Source organism: Chenopodium quinoa, unplaced genomic scaffold (assembly GCF_001683475.1).
Source record: "Chenopodium quinoa cultivar QQ74 unplaced genomic scaffold, ASM168347v1, whole genome shotgun sequence".
Taxonomy (NCBI): domain Eukaryota; kingdom Viridiplantae; phylum Streptophyta; class Magnoliopsida; order Caryophyllales; family Amaranthaceae; genus Chenopodium; species Chenopodium quinoa.
The window spans coordinates 1,987,336-1,999,830 of NW_018742980.1; the positions used below are offsets into that span (position 1 = coordinate 1,987,336).

The following is a 12,495-nucleotide window of genomic DNA, read 5'->3' on the forward strand; positions in this document are numbered from 1 at the left end:
TGACAAGTGACATCTTCTAGTGTATTCTTTTTTTCGATAAATAACTATCATTTACAAATAAATTTTTAAGGCAATAAACAAACAATGATCATACTACAATTATTGGATAGCTTCAAACACATTTCTATATATTACTCTGTAATAAAGAGTGACGATATCATGTACAACATCAATTCATAAACAGAAAATGTACTATTAATAATACTTCCTCTGTTCCACAAATATTGTAACAAGGATGAAAATACGCATCCCAAAACACATTTTATATGTTAAATATCTATAATTATATAAGAGTAAAAATTATAAAAAAAAAGTTGATTATGAATTTATGTTACGAGACAAATCTAACACTAGTAGAAAAAATGAAATAGGCACCCCCCTTAGCACCGGTTCTTGAAAATCGGTGCCAAAAGAAATGGGCTCCTGCTTTTCTTTCTTTCTTTAATTTCTTTCACCCCGTTTTTTCCATCTTCTCTGTTTTCCCTCTAGTTTTCGCCTTCTCTTCCACCATCCCGAAATTTCACCTTCTCCATTGAAGTGGTTTACGAGATTTCTCACTCCATTGAAGCAGCACCTCCTTCTCTCTCCATATCTCTGGCCTCCATTGAACTCGTACTCTATATTCTCCATTAAAGCCGATTCTGAGCTTTCTCACCTCCATTGAAGCAGCTTTGAGGTAATGTGGTCTTCTTAATCTACTGAATTCCTTCGCAATCTAGGGTTTGTCGTTGATTTGGTTTTCAATTTCGTAATTTTAGGGTTCTGGTTTTATTTCTATTTTTTGTCGAACAAAATAAGTAGGAGAAGGAGAGAGTAGGTACTACCCGCCGCCACTCACCCTTTGCCGGCCACCCTCCGTTCCCCTCAGCCGTCCTTCGTGCATCGGCCACCGACCACCAGGTAATGGTTTTTCCTTTTTTTTTTCCTTTTTAAAAAAACATTGCTAACCCTAACCCTTAATTGCTCAGCCGCCTAGATCCACCGCCTTAGACCACCCACCCGTCGGCCACCCAACGACTTTGACCACCCACTGACTAGCAGGTATGCCTTCCATCTATTTTTTTTTTGATTTAGTTTCAAGTAATTAACCATAAACCCTAAGTTTTTTAATTTTAATATTTTTTATTCGATCATTTGTAGGCATTGTAGATCTAGTTTGTTTGCTCCTCAAAAAAGAGTTCAAATCCAAAGGTTAGTGGCTATTTTTTCCAATGCTCTTATAGTTTTATATATGTGTTAGTTATTAGTAGAAAAAATGGTAAAAAATGATCTTATTTTTGGTGTGTTTTGGGGATGAAACTATAGTATTCCATAGAAGTTCATTATAAAATGATCTCGTTCAAAAAAAGTTTGTTATTTGGTTTTTTTGGGTGAGGGCTCCGTATCAATGCAACAAAAATAAGGTATAAATGGATTCTACTAGCATAATGTAACTTATTTATCGTTTTGTTTTAAATGGGGTTTATTTGATCGATTTGTGTTTGATTTTTTGGGTTTTTTCCAACTTATTTGGTCTAAATTGGATTTTTTTTTTGGCAAATTTTGTTGATGGGTTTTTGCTGAATTTTAAGTTTTAAATTCTGCAGATTTTTGTGATTATCATGCATCTTTATAAGATTTTGAAAATTGGGTATTTTTTAGGTTGGCTTTTTAACATGGTTTGAGTAAAGATGATGTATGTTTATGTAGATTCATAAATTTGTATAAAAGGTACCAATGACATGCACGGAAGAAGATTTAATGTCTTTTTTTGGATTTATGTGATTGTAGGTTGTTTAAGAAAGTAGATATGGTTGCCCTCATATGATATACTCAATTACATTCTGGGTTCTTCCGGACTTTTGATTTTTCTGGGATTGTTGTTGAATTCTTCTTGATTCGATCATTTTATCCAATTTTGCACCAAATTTGATAAATTTTGAAGAGGGCTTTGATTATTTAATTCTGGGTATATATTTAGCTAGATTGCAATTGATTGGATCTGGATTAGGGCTGGGTTTCATTGGAATTAATCGTTTTGGATCCGATTTTGGGAAAAACAGCGCCATCCCATGGCGCTGTTTCGTCGATTCTTCTATTGGAAGCCACCTGATCGGCTTCTTGAAATTTCTGAGCGAGTTTTAGGTTAGTTTTATGAATTTAATGTTGGTTAATTATTTGTGCAATTGGTTATAAATTTCTGGGTTTGTTTGAATTATGGGTTTTGTTTAATGGGTTGGTTTTGATTTTCTGTTATAATGTGTGTAAGTGTTGGATTTTGTTGATCATTGAGCTTGAAATGCTTCAATTTATGCTGAGTTTGATGCAATCTGTGAGGTTGTTAGGGTTAGATTTTGGTTTCCATTTCTGGGTTTTTTATGTCATTGTCATTTTTAGGTTGTTGGCATTTGACATTGTGATGTAGCTTGCATAATTGACCTGGTTTTTTCGCTTGCATTCGACTTCTTGAGATGATTTTCGTTGTTTTAGCTATGGAGAGCTGATTGTTAGGGTATATCTGCAGATATTAGAGGTTTTCTGTAACCTGAACTTTTAATGTAGTTATCATTTCAAAAGGCATTCAATTAGTGTAGGATTTTCGCTTCTCTGCTTAGAAGAGAATGAGGATTAGGAAACTTGGTTTCTCTTTAGTTAAGCATGTTCAATTGTTCTTTTACATTCAATTGGATCGTTGTTCCTTTTCAGTGTTTGATTGCTGCTTCTCTACGGATGTGTTGAATGAAGATGAGTACACAGAATACCATTACTGGTATTGTAACACAGCTACAGGAATACTTCCCAGATGCCTCATTTATGGTGTTTAACTTTAGAGGAGGGGATCGAAGGAGTCATATTGCTGATATATTGTCTGAGTATGATATGACTGTTATGGGTAATCAATTTGCATTTTTTGATTTTCTTAATTAAATTGGGTTTATTGGGTTTAATTTGACGATTTTTAATTTTTTTGGTTTTCTTTAGAGGGTATTGAGGATGCGATTTGAGGCTATTGGGTGAAAACCGAGAGCAAATTGCCAAAGCTATGCTGAAGAGGAGAGAGAGAGAGGAAGAGTAGAAAAAGAAGATGGTGAAATCTTCAATGGCGGAAACTCCTAAAGCCTACTTTTCTACGATTGTGTTAAGGTCTCTGTTCATTTTTCAGTCTAATTTAAATTAAAGGATTTTAATTAAGTGGAGCTTTTGAGATATAAATTCGTAAATTGTGTCGGTTGTTCTATAAGCTTCTGGATTTTTGTTGTTGCTTAGAGATACAATATTTTTTAATCGCTTCTGATAATTTTGTTCTTTGTTATGATGTTATGATGGCTTTTAAGATATAGATTCGTAAATGGTGTTATGATGGCTTATTTAGTTATTTCAATTCTAAATAATGCTTATGTCAAAAAAAAATTTCTAAATAATGCTGTAAGTCTTGCTTCTGATTATTTGGATATGTAGGATCATCTACCAGGCATGGACTGAATCCAGATTTTGTGGATCTAGAAGGTCAACTCACTCATGAGGCTCCACGGGAAGATGAGAAAGATCTTGAGAGTGGTCTTGGTATGTAAACTATTCTTGACTTCTTGCTTTATTTATTTATATAATTATTTCATTTATTAATTTTGAGTAAATTGAGTGGCAATCATCTGGAATTTTTTTGGGTTATAAGGCTTTAAAATTCTTTTGGTTTTTCTGTTTTTTTTTTTTTTGTTTTTTTTTTGTTTTATAAAATAGTTAGGATTTAGGTGTTTTATTTAGGATTTCTGATGATTTTTATAGATTTCCTAATTGATTTAGGGTTTTTGATGAGTTTTGATTTTAGTTTGCAGCTTATCAGGAGCAATTCAGCCTAATTCATGCGATGAAGCTCGGAAAAGGCATGCGAGCAAATGTCGAGGTAATGAGCAAAATCAACTACCATAATTGGGCACCAATGGTATAGGCATCAAAAAGTGACGTTAAGTGCGGTTTGGTTGAACTGGTACTTCAATTTCCACCTCCGGTTTAGCAGCAAGCACAATAGCAACTCGCATCAATTGCATAACTTGCTTCTCATTTCCACCTCGTAAACGTGAGTAGTTATTTTCTTAAACTAAAAATTTCCCACTATTAGTTCTTTCAGATCTATTATTGTCGTACATCATTTTAGAGAAATTATGTTGGACCCTGTTGTTTTATATACTGGCTAGGCTCGATTTCGGAAAAAGAAAATCAGAATCAGCCAAAATGATATTAAGACATTTGGTATGAAAAGGAGGAAGGGAGTGAGGTTCTGGGAGATATGTTATTCATAAAGGAAGATGTTGGTCTCGTCTGTTAGAATGCTAAGTAGAAAAGAACATAGGGGTTAAAAACACGTGTAAGTGCCTGTAATTGGCTGTTCAGTTGTTATTTGAACATTGGGTTACAGAGGAGATAAAGTAGTTCTTATAAGTTATTTCTTCTAATGAGTTGTGATCTGCTTTTAAGTACTCCCTCGGATCTGCTATTAAGTAAAACGTGGACTGCTGCAGACTTATACTCTGAGTTCTAATTTTTCTTGAGCCCCATATTGATCTGCATTTGAAATTTGAATATGATCCTATTTTTCACCATATTTAGCAAGTGTTTTTTGACCAACATTATCTCGATTTTACTCTTATAATGTGAAAAATGCTGGCACAAATTGTAATCAAACATAGTATGGTGCAGTACTATTTCACTAATGCTGCTTCATAACTCTCGTGAAACTGTTGAGCTATTGGAAGTCAGTTTAGAAGTATTAGATTATTATGACTTTGAAAATGGTCATATTTTGGAACTAAGTATGATGCCTATCAAGTTTACACTTTGGTTGTTGGCTATGATGCGGTGGTGCTACCCTCTTTCAATAGATCGGTTGGCATTAAAGCAGTAATATGCTTCACATTATGCAGGTGCCACCCCTCTCTTTAATAACCCTTAAAAAATAAAAATAAAACCTAAAGGGGTTGGGGACAAAAAAAGATATTATGGTTTTGTCAGTTCTTCTGTGTTCAGAGTTTTTTACTCTTATTTAATCATGTCTAAGGACATTTGTTCTTATTCAAAACTACAATATGTTAGAGCAACTCTTTTACCACCTCTCTTATTAATTTTGGTGAAGAGTGTAGATCTCCATTGTGACAGTGGGTGTAATTGTATGTAGGTTCTGCTTGGATGGCTCTATCTCGCCTTTTTATTGACTACTGCATTTGGGGATGGGACAATCTACCTTGAACTGTTCTCATAAACTATGCAAATCTCATTTCCTTTCCAGAAGGTTATTTCCATACTGTCATTTGTAATGCACAAGAGTTTCGAAACACAACTGTTAATACTGATCTCCATTTATTGATCAGACTATTGGAATTCATCTTTGATTATTGTTCATGTATTTACTCACTTTGTTAATTTTTTTTTTTGTACGTTTTGCCTTTAGCAAAACTGTTGAGTGCTTAAGCACAGCAAAGGAAGAGCAACAAATTCTGAAGATGAATTGGCTATAGTTTACTTGGTTGGACAATCTTTTTTTATAGAATTGCTCTGCCGAAAAATTTAGGGATTATCATGGGTTTTGTAATCAGTTAAGGAATTATGGACTTGTCTGAGAAAGCTCTAAATCATCTTCTTGTTAGTACTATATTATAGTGCTTAATTGTTATCCTAATTCTGGAATCTTACATGTTTCTGATTTTAGAAATTATGTGAACAACTTGACCCTGTGGCTCAAAGCTTTGGTTGTTGTGTCGTGTTTATATACAAGTATGATATTGGGGAATTACTGGTGATTAAAAAAATTATGAGTACACTTCTATTTTAAGCTGTCTTACTTTCTTTCATCTGAGCTTTCATGGTTAATGAATAATAATGTATCTCAATACACAATGCACATTGGGTGGTGTTGCAGGTTTGGAGATTCATGGCTGAGGGAGAGGAAGACTTGCCCAGGGATGCGAAAATTGTGAAGTCATTGATTAAATCCTTGGGTGTTGAGGAGCATGAGCCCCGTGTTGTGCACCAGTTTCTGGAGTTGTGGTACAGGTATGCTGTCGATGTCTTAACGGATGCACAAGTTTACTCTGAACATGCTGGCAAAGCCTCAATTGACTGCGTTGATGTTAAGCTTGCTATCCAATCAAAAGTGAATTTCAGCTTCTCACAACCCCCACCTTGGGAGGTATTTTTAGCTTTCTCTTTACCCCCATCCAAGTGTTTACGTGTGCATATGATAGCAATCTCTATTGCTATGATCTCATTGTCTAAAGTTGGGAAAGGAATGCCACTTTTCTTAAAAAGGTTGACATGTGGCCATTTGGGATCCTTATTTCTTAGTAAGAATTGGATATGCGGGAGAGAATTACTAGTAAGAATTGGTTCAAGATATCATTTGATTTGTTATGAGTGTAGGACTATGAATGTTTTTTTACAGGTTGCTGTTAAGAAAATGAAGAGGAAGTTCTATTTTTGGCACAGCAGAGCAGCAGAATAGAAACAGCAGCACAGCAAATAGCAGAGCAGCAGGTTAGCCTGAACACGCAACAACACATCAGCCAGCAGAGCAGCCACCAGCACAAGACAGCCTGCCTGAACAGAAGCAAAACCAATCACCCAGCCAGCTTAAACAGAGCAGAAACACAGCCACAGAAGCAGAACAGCCACAACCATCAGAGCAGAAAAACAGCCACAGCCAGCCAGCAGAGCAGCCACCAGCACAAGACCAGGACAGCTAGTTAAATGAAATGCAAGAAAGGTCGATTAGAGATAAGTCTGGATTATTTAATTTTTTTTGGATGAAAATTGTAATATTACAGCCTTTTTTAATGAAAATATGTAACTTTATATATATGTTAATGTTTCTATATCAATTTAAGTGAAAAAAATGTAAAAATTATTTTTTTTATTTTTTTGGGGTATTTTTGGCACCGGTTTGGAACAGAATCAGTGCCAAAAGTTTTTTTAAATTTTTTTTTTTGAGACTTTTGGCACCGGTTCAAAGCAAGAATCGGTGCCTAAAGTGGGGTTTTTTGCACCGGTTCTTGCTTTGAACCTGTGCCAATAGTATTGAAAATAAAAAATAAAAAAAATCGTGCCATGGTAGTTGGCACCGGTTAATCGGTGCCAAAGCATGTAGTTAGCACCGGTTAACCGGTGCCAAATCATGTAGTTAGCACCGGTTAACCGGTGCTAGATGCTTTAGTTGGCATCGGTTTTGAACTGGTGCCAAAGGGGGGGTTTGAACCGGTGCCTTTTTATCTTTTTCCTCTAGTGTAACAAACTCCACATGACTATATTTTATTTTACGTATAAATCATAATTTGTGGTCGTGCAAAAGTCCAATTGTTGCTATATTACTAGAACGGAGGAAGTATAGGTTAGTGTTGCCTAATTGTTGATTATAATCGCCTTTAATGATCCGAGTAGTATTTATTTCCATTGAAATTATATTATTGAAGATAAAGGTGATATATTATTTGTAATTTATATATTTAATTTCATCACTAGTAGAAAAAGTTCAAAACCGACTTTTCGCACCGATTTTGAACCGGTTTAGATTTGAGGGGTGCGAATAAGTGAGATTATTCGCACCGGTTCAAAACCGGTGGTAATAATCCTTAAGAGCATCGGTTAACCGGTGCACATAAGGGTTATTAGCAGCGGATAACCGATGCTAGTAAGTGAAAAATAGATATTTTTTTTATTTTTATTTATTATTTTTTTACTATTTCCAATCATTGGCACCGGTTAATCGGTGCCCAAAACACCTGAAAAAAATAATTTTTTTTTTTTTTTTTTTTTGTCTTTTTTCATTAATAACTAGGTAATATTTACACTTTTCATCCAAAAATAAGACAAACAAAATTTACAACAGCTTAAGTACAATAAGAGTAGCAGCATTCAACAGCAGCACTATCCAGCAAAGCAGCAGCGAAAACTTCATACAGAACACGTTGAAGTGTTGAACCATCCAACACTAAAAAATTATGGTAAATATGTTAGAAAAAAATACGTAGTATAGAGTATACGCTAGAATGCCCAACCATAAAGAAGTCAACAGGAGCATTTGTTTGTGCAAAGACAGCAGAGTTAAATTATATGGGATAAAAAAAAAGGGGGAGTAAAAAAGAGAGCATGGTAAGTAATAACAGTTTCAGTTTGATACCTTATTTGACATCTCATGAATTATACACCCAGAAATACATGTTCTAGCCTTCACATAACTATCCGCAATCAGAAAAAAATAAATAAATTTAACGAACTATCTGGAAACAGAGCAGACAAAATAAGTTAACCATTTAAAAAAAAAAAACATGAACATGTACATGTATCCCATTGAAATTTGAAATTATCAATGGATTGACGAATAAATGAACAACACTATGAACATGAACATGTTTTTTAAAAGGGTGGAAGTGTGGAACTAGTCTTGGCAAGCCCTCCTATATCCTACCAAGTTAGAGAGCTCATAAATCAAGATATTAATTCCTAAACTCACCACTTAAGCCAGCACATAGTGTTTTCCTCAAAAAAAAAAAAAAAAAAAAAAAAAAAAAACCAAAAAAAGAAAAAGAAAAAATTCATCACATAGTGAATTTACTAGAGGTCATTAATTTACTTTGAGCCTAAATCAACTAAATTGTATAATAAGATTTCAATCATAACCTCAAATACCTCTAAAGTACAAGTATATAAGGAAATCATCCCAATTTCTAACAACCGAAACCCCAAGAATACACATTTCTGATTTAAATTCATAGGAAAGAAAAAAATTTCTGCAAATTTCACCGAATTGTAGAATCCACATGCAAAAGCAAATATCCAGCCAAATCAGTTAACCAACACCATGTTTATCAATATGATCATTGCTATTGCATCATATCAATAAAGAAACTCATACTACCAATTCAAGTTCTAGTAGCCTAAGAGGTGATACCAAATTTCCAATACAAGTTTGGTGCAACTGGAATCTACTCAAAACATTAGTCATTTTAGCATAACTTGTACCTTCATAAAATAAAAAGTGAGGAGAATTATCTGAAATGTAACATGCAGGAAGTAATGTAGAGAATAGAACTACCTAGCCTCAAATGTTGCAGCCAAAAAATATGGCAAGGGACCATATTGTCGTACCTTGTCAATGCATTTATTCAGGTAACACATAGAACATTGGAGATGTAACCAATATAAATTCAAACATTGGAAAAAGAAATGTAACAACTACTGCTAAAGACTACAGTAAAAGGCATACAAATGGAAAATCCTTGACTATATACCCATTTTAAAATTGTCATCAAGAAGGGTTTTGGATTGCTCCTTAAATAATTAGTTTATGGATTTAGGGTATGGAAAAATAAAATTTGGGACAATTTAGGAAGTGATTAATCACCCATTGCCCCTTCTAATTCACACTCTAATCATATAAATAGCATAAACAAAAATCAAATTCACAATCAAACCAACTCTACAAAATTCAAGAAACTAAATAAGAAGACTAAAATAGGAACTAAAGCAAAGGAAACAAAGAGCAACTCTAAAAATTCATCCTAATACATAGAACCACAACTAACACACCAAGAACAAAGAGCAATCAATTATCATAACAATCAATCCACCAACTCTATAGCTCAAATTAACTTCACCATGTATGAAATTAGTTCAACACAAACAAAGAGCCAAAATTGGCTTAGCTACCTTGATATATAGTTGGGCTATCTTTGATATCAAACTCTTATGAATATGGTATGTTCTATGGTTTCAAATTTAATGTGTTGTTGTTACAAAATTAGTTTTCTTTTTTTGAACTATCATAGTCCAAGAAATATTATTAGACAATTTACAGGAAAGGCTACACCCATTTCAAAGATAGCATTAGCATCAAACAGGGCGCTTTCATCCCTTGTGGTAGTGCCACTACCACTTCACTAAAGTTATAATTTATCCATGATGACACATATTTTAAATTTACGGCTATTTCATGTATAGTATAATAGATTTTAATATACATGCTATATTAAAAGAGAGTTACTCACCAGGATCCATGTAGTGGGGTGTTTGAGCTTAGTTACATATTTACAATCAAGGAAACCATCTCCATCAAACAAAACTTCCAAATTATGTGGATTATACTAGATATAAATAAAAGAATGAAACTAGAGAAAACTATAGATAATTCAGCTTATATGCTTTACAGAGATCTCCTCCAAAGCTCTCCCTAAGCCCCCGGCCCCCGCCTCAGCTAGAGCAACCTAAGAAATGTTGAAAGGACTATTATCTTCCTTCAGAAGTTAATGTTTTAGTAGCATCGTTTTGACATGACTAACTATTTATCAGAGAACATATAACATTCATACACTCTGCAACCATACACACAAGCTGATCAACCATCAAATATTGGGTGTGACTCCATATATACTAGTAGCTAGCGGATATAAAAATATTGGGAGCTAATAAATTAAGCAAATAAATATAAATCAATCAATTAACAACATGTTCACCATAATCATCAAGCTCATCACAAAATAACCACACTAATCTGAGCAACAAAATAATCAACACAACCAAAACAGTAAAAAATTGCATCTTCATAACTAGAACCACAATCAAACTATACCTTAATTTCAAATCAAAACAACCAAATCTCAACCAAATAAAAAATTTAAACTCTTCAAATCAAACAAGGGGGGAGGATCTAGACTCCGGTTCATCACGAGACAAAGGGGATTTGGAGACGACTGACGATAAGGCAGAGGGACACAGTGAAAAAGAGGAGAAATCCAAGCATCGACCACTGTAGGGAATTTTTCAAACTCAACTTTGAGCCCTACTATGGTTCATGATTTTAGGCATGGCGGCATTCCAAGGAAAAGAAGCTAGAGATAAAAGAGTCACCAACAAGTTTTAAGAACTTGTAAACCATTCACAGGTGTGAAGGTTACACCCCATTCACGATCACGAAGATCGCTAACTCCATTGTGGTCCGGAACCATTACTGGATTTTTTGGGGATGATGGTACAAATTCAACCTAAAATAGATTGAACCCGCCCTTAATAGGCCTCTACTCAATCCTTATGATATTCATGTGCGCTTTTCAATCAACATACATACATCAAGTTAACCTTAAACCTATTTAATCGACATCGATTGATTATTAATGCACAAATCAAGTCTATTATTGATGATCACTTGAATTAAAATCATATTAAGCCTAAATCAAATTATTAATTATCTTATTAGACGTGATTTCAAGTACAAATTCCCTTTAAACCTGCAAAAAGGGGCGTGATCAAGCAATAGCAATAAATTATGAATAATCAAGCAACGTTTAATTGACACAACAATCATCATCATAATAACTTCATCAAAACATCATTAATAGTAAGATCCTAGGTATGATACTAAACAGATTAATAATAAATCCTAGCATGTCACTAATAACAAAGCGTTATCCTAAACAATATACTAGAAATAATAATAAGCATCCTAAACATGATACTAGAAATCATAAAGACATCCTAACATGATACTAGGAATTAAAATAACATTGAAAACATGATTTCTACTCCAAAATCAAAGAATAACAAAAAGGATGATTGAATTACTCACTTTGATGCCTCAACCTTCTTGCTATTAAAACAATACACACGTCAGTAAACTTCAAGAAAAATTATATCAATAAAGTAAATAAATCAAAATATGAATTGAAATATAGATTTGGGACCAAACCCTCAGAACTATTAACCTTTCACGTCGAAGTCGAAGGCAACGTCGAGTATGGTTTGGAGTATTCAAATCTCGTGAATGAGGTATTGTGGATGATTTAGATGTATCAAAGATGTGTTTAGGCAAAGAACATGGATGATTGATAAGGTTTGATGATGATTGGAGCTAGGTGGTAATAGCTTACGATTGATGGTTCTAGCTTATTTGAAAACGTGGAAGATGACCTCTATTTATAAGGAAAAAAGAGAGTCAAAGCAATCAGAAAAGATCAGAATTTAAATCGGAATAAAACAGGTTTCATCGGCAGCACGATAGAAGTATCGCGACGTGCCAGGGTCCATCGCGGCGTGATGGTGTTGTCGCGGTGCGATGGTCCTGTAGTTTTGTGGATTTTTTTTTATCATAACTTTTGATCCAGAAATTCGAATAAGATAAATAATATATCGGTGGAAAGCTCTAGAAGTCTGCTTTCCAACCCAATTGGAATCAAATTTATATCTTTTGTAGAATTTTAGATATGATCGGGATACTGGGACAGTGTCAGTTTAGGATTGTTAAAAGAGAAGTTTTATTCAATCTCTAACTCTTTGATCTTTATCTTTTCAGAAAGAATAGATTAGAACATTCTAGAGACTTATAGAAGTTCCTAGAGAATCCTAATTGGATTAAGATTGGGAATAAGGTATTTGGACCCTCACATGACCATTGGGTTGTAGGGAAGGTGGACCTAGGCTCGGTTTAGTATTTTTTTTTTCCTGGTTTAGTGAGCCCTTGTTCGATTATGCAGGTAAGCA

The 12,495-nt window shown here is 34.2% G+C and overlaps 1 long non-coding RNA gene across 8 annotated transcripts; it reads left to right on the forward strand.

The window, feature by feature from the left end:
• The first annotated feature begins 373 nt into the window (after nucleotides 1–373).
• On the forward strand, nucleotides 374–6,828 carry LOC110729375. 8 transcript variants are annotated; one of them, XR_002512904.1, is made up of 11 exons: nucleotides 374–676; nucleotides 759–900; nucleotides 969–1,041; nucleotides 1,141–1,191; nucleotides 1,961–2,124; nucleotides 2,686–2,872; nucleotides 2,962–3,123; nucleotides 3,439–3,543; nucleotides 3,806–4,054; nucleotides 5,150–5,263; nucleotides 5,891–6,828. It is a non-coding gene; the product is annotated as an uncharacterized LOC110729375 (long non-coding RNA). The 8 variants fall into 8 exon arrangements; XR_002512905.1 differs by having other exon boundaries at nucleotides 1,965–2,124; XR_002512910.1 differs by lacking the exon at nucleotides 1,961–2,124 and having other exon boundaries at nucleotides 377–676; nucleotides 5,891–6,160; nucleotides 6,391–6,828.
• Nucleotides 6,829–12,495: the final 5,667 nt, after the last annotated feature.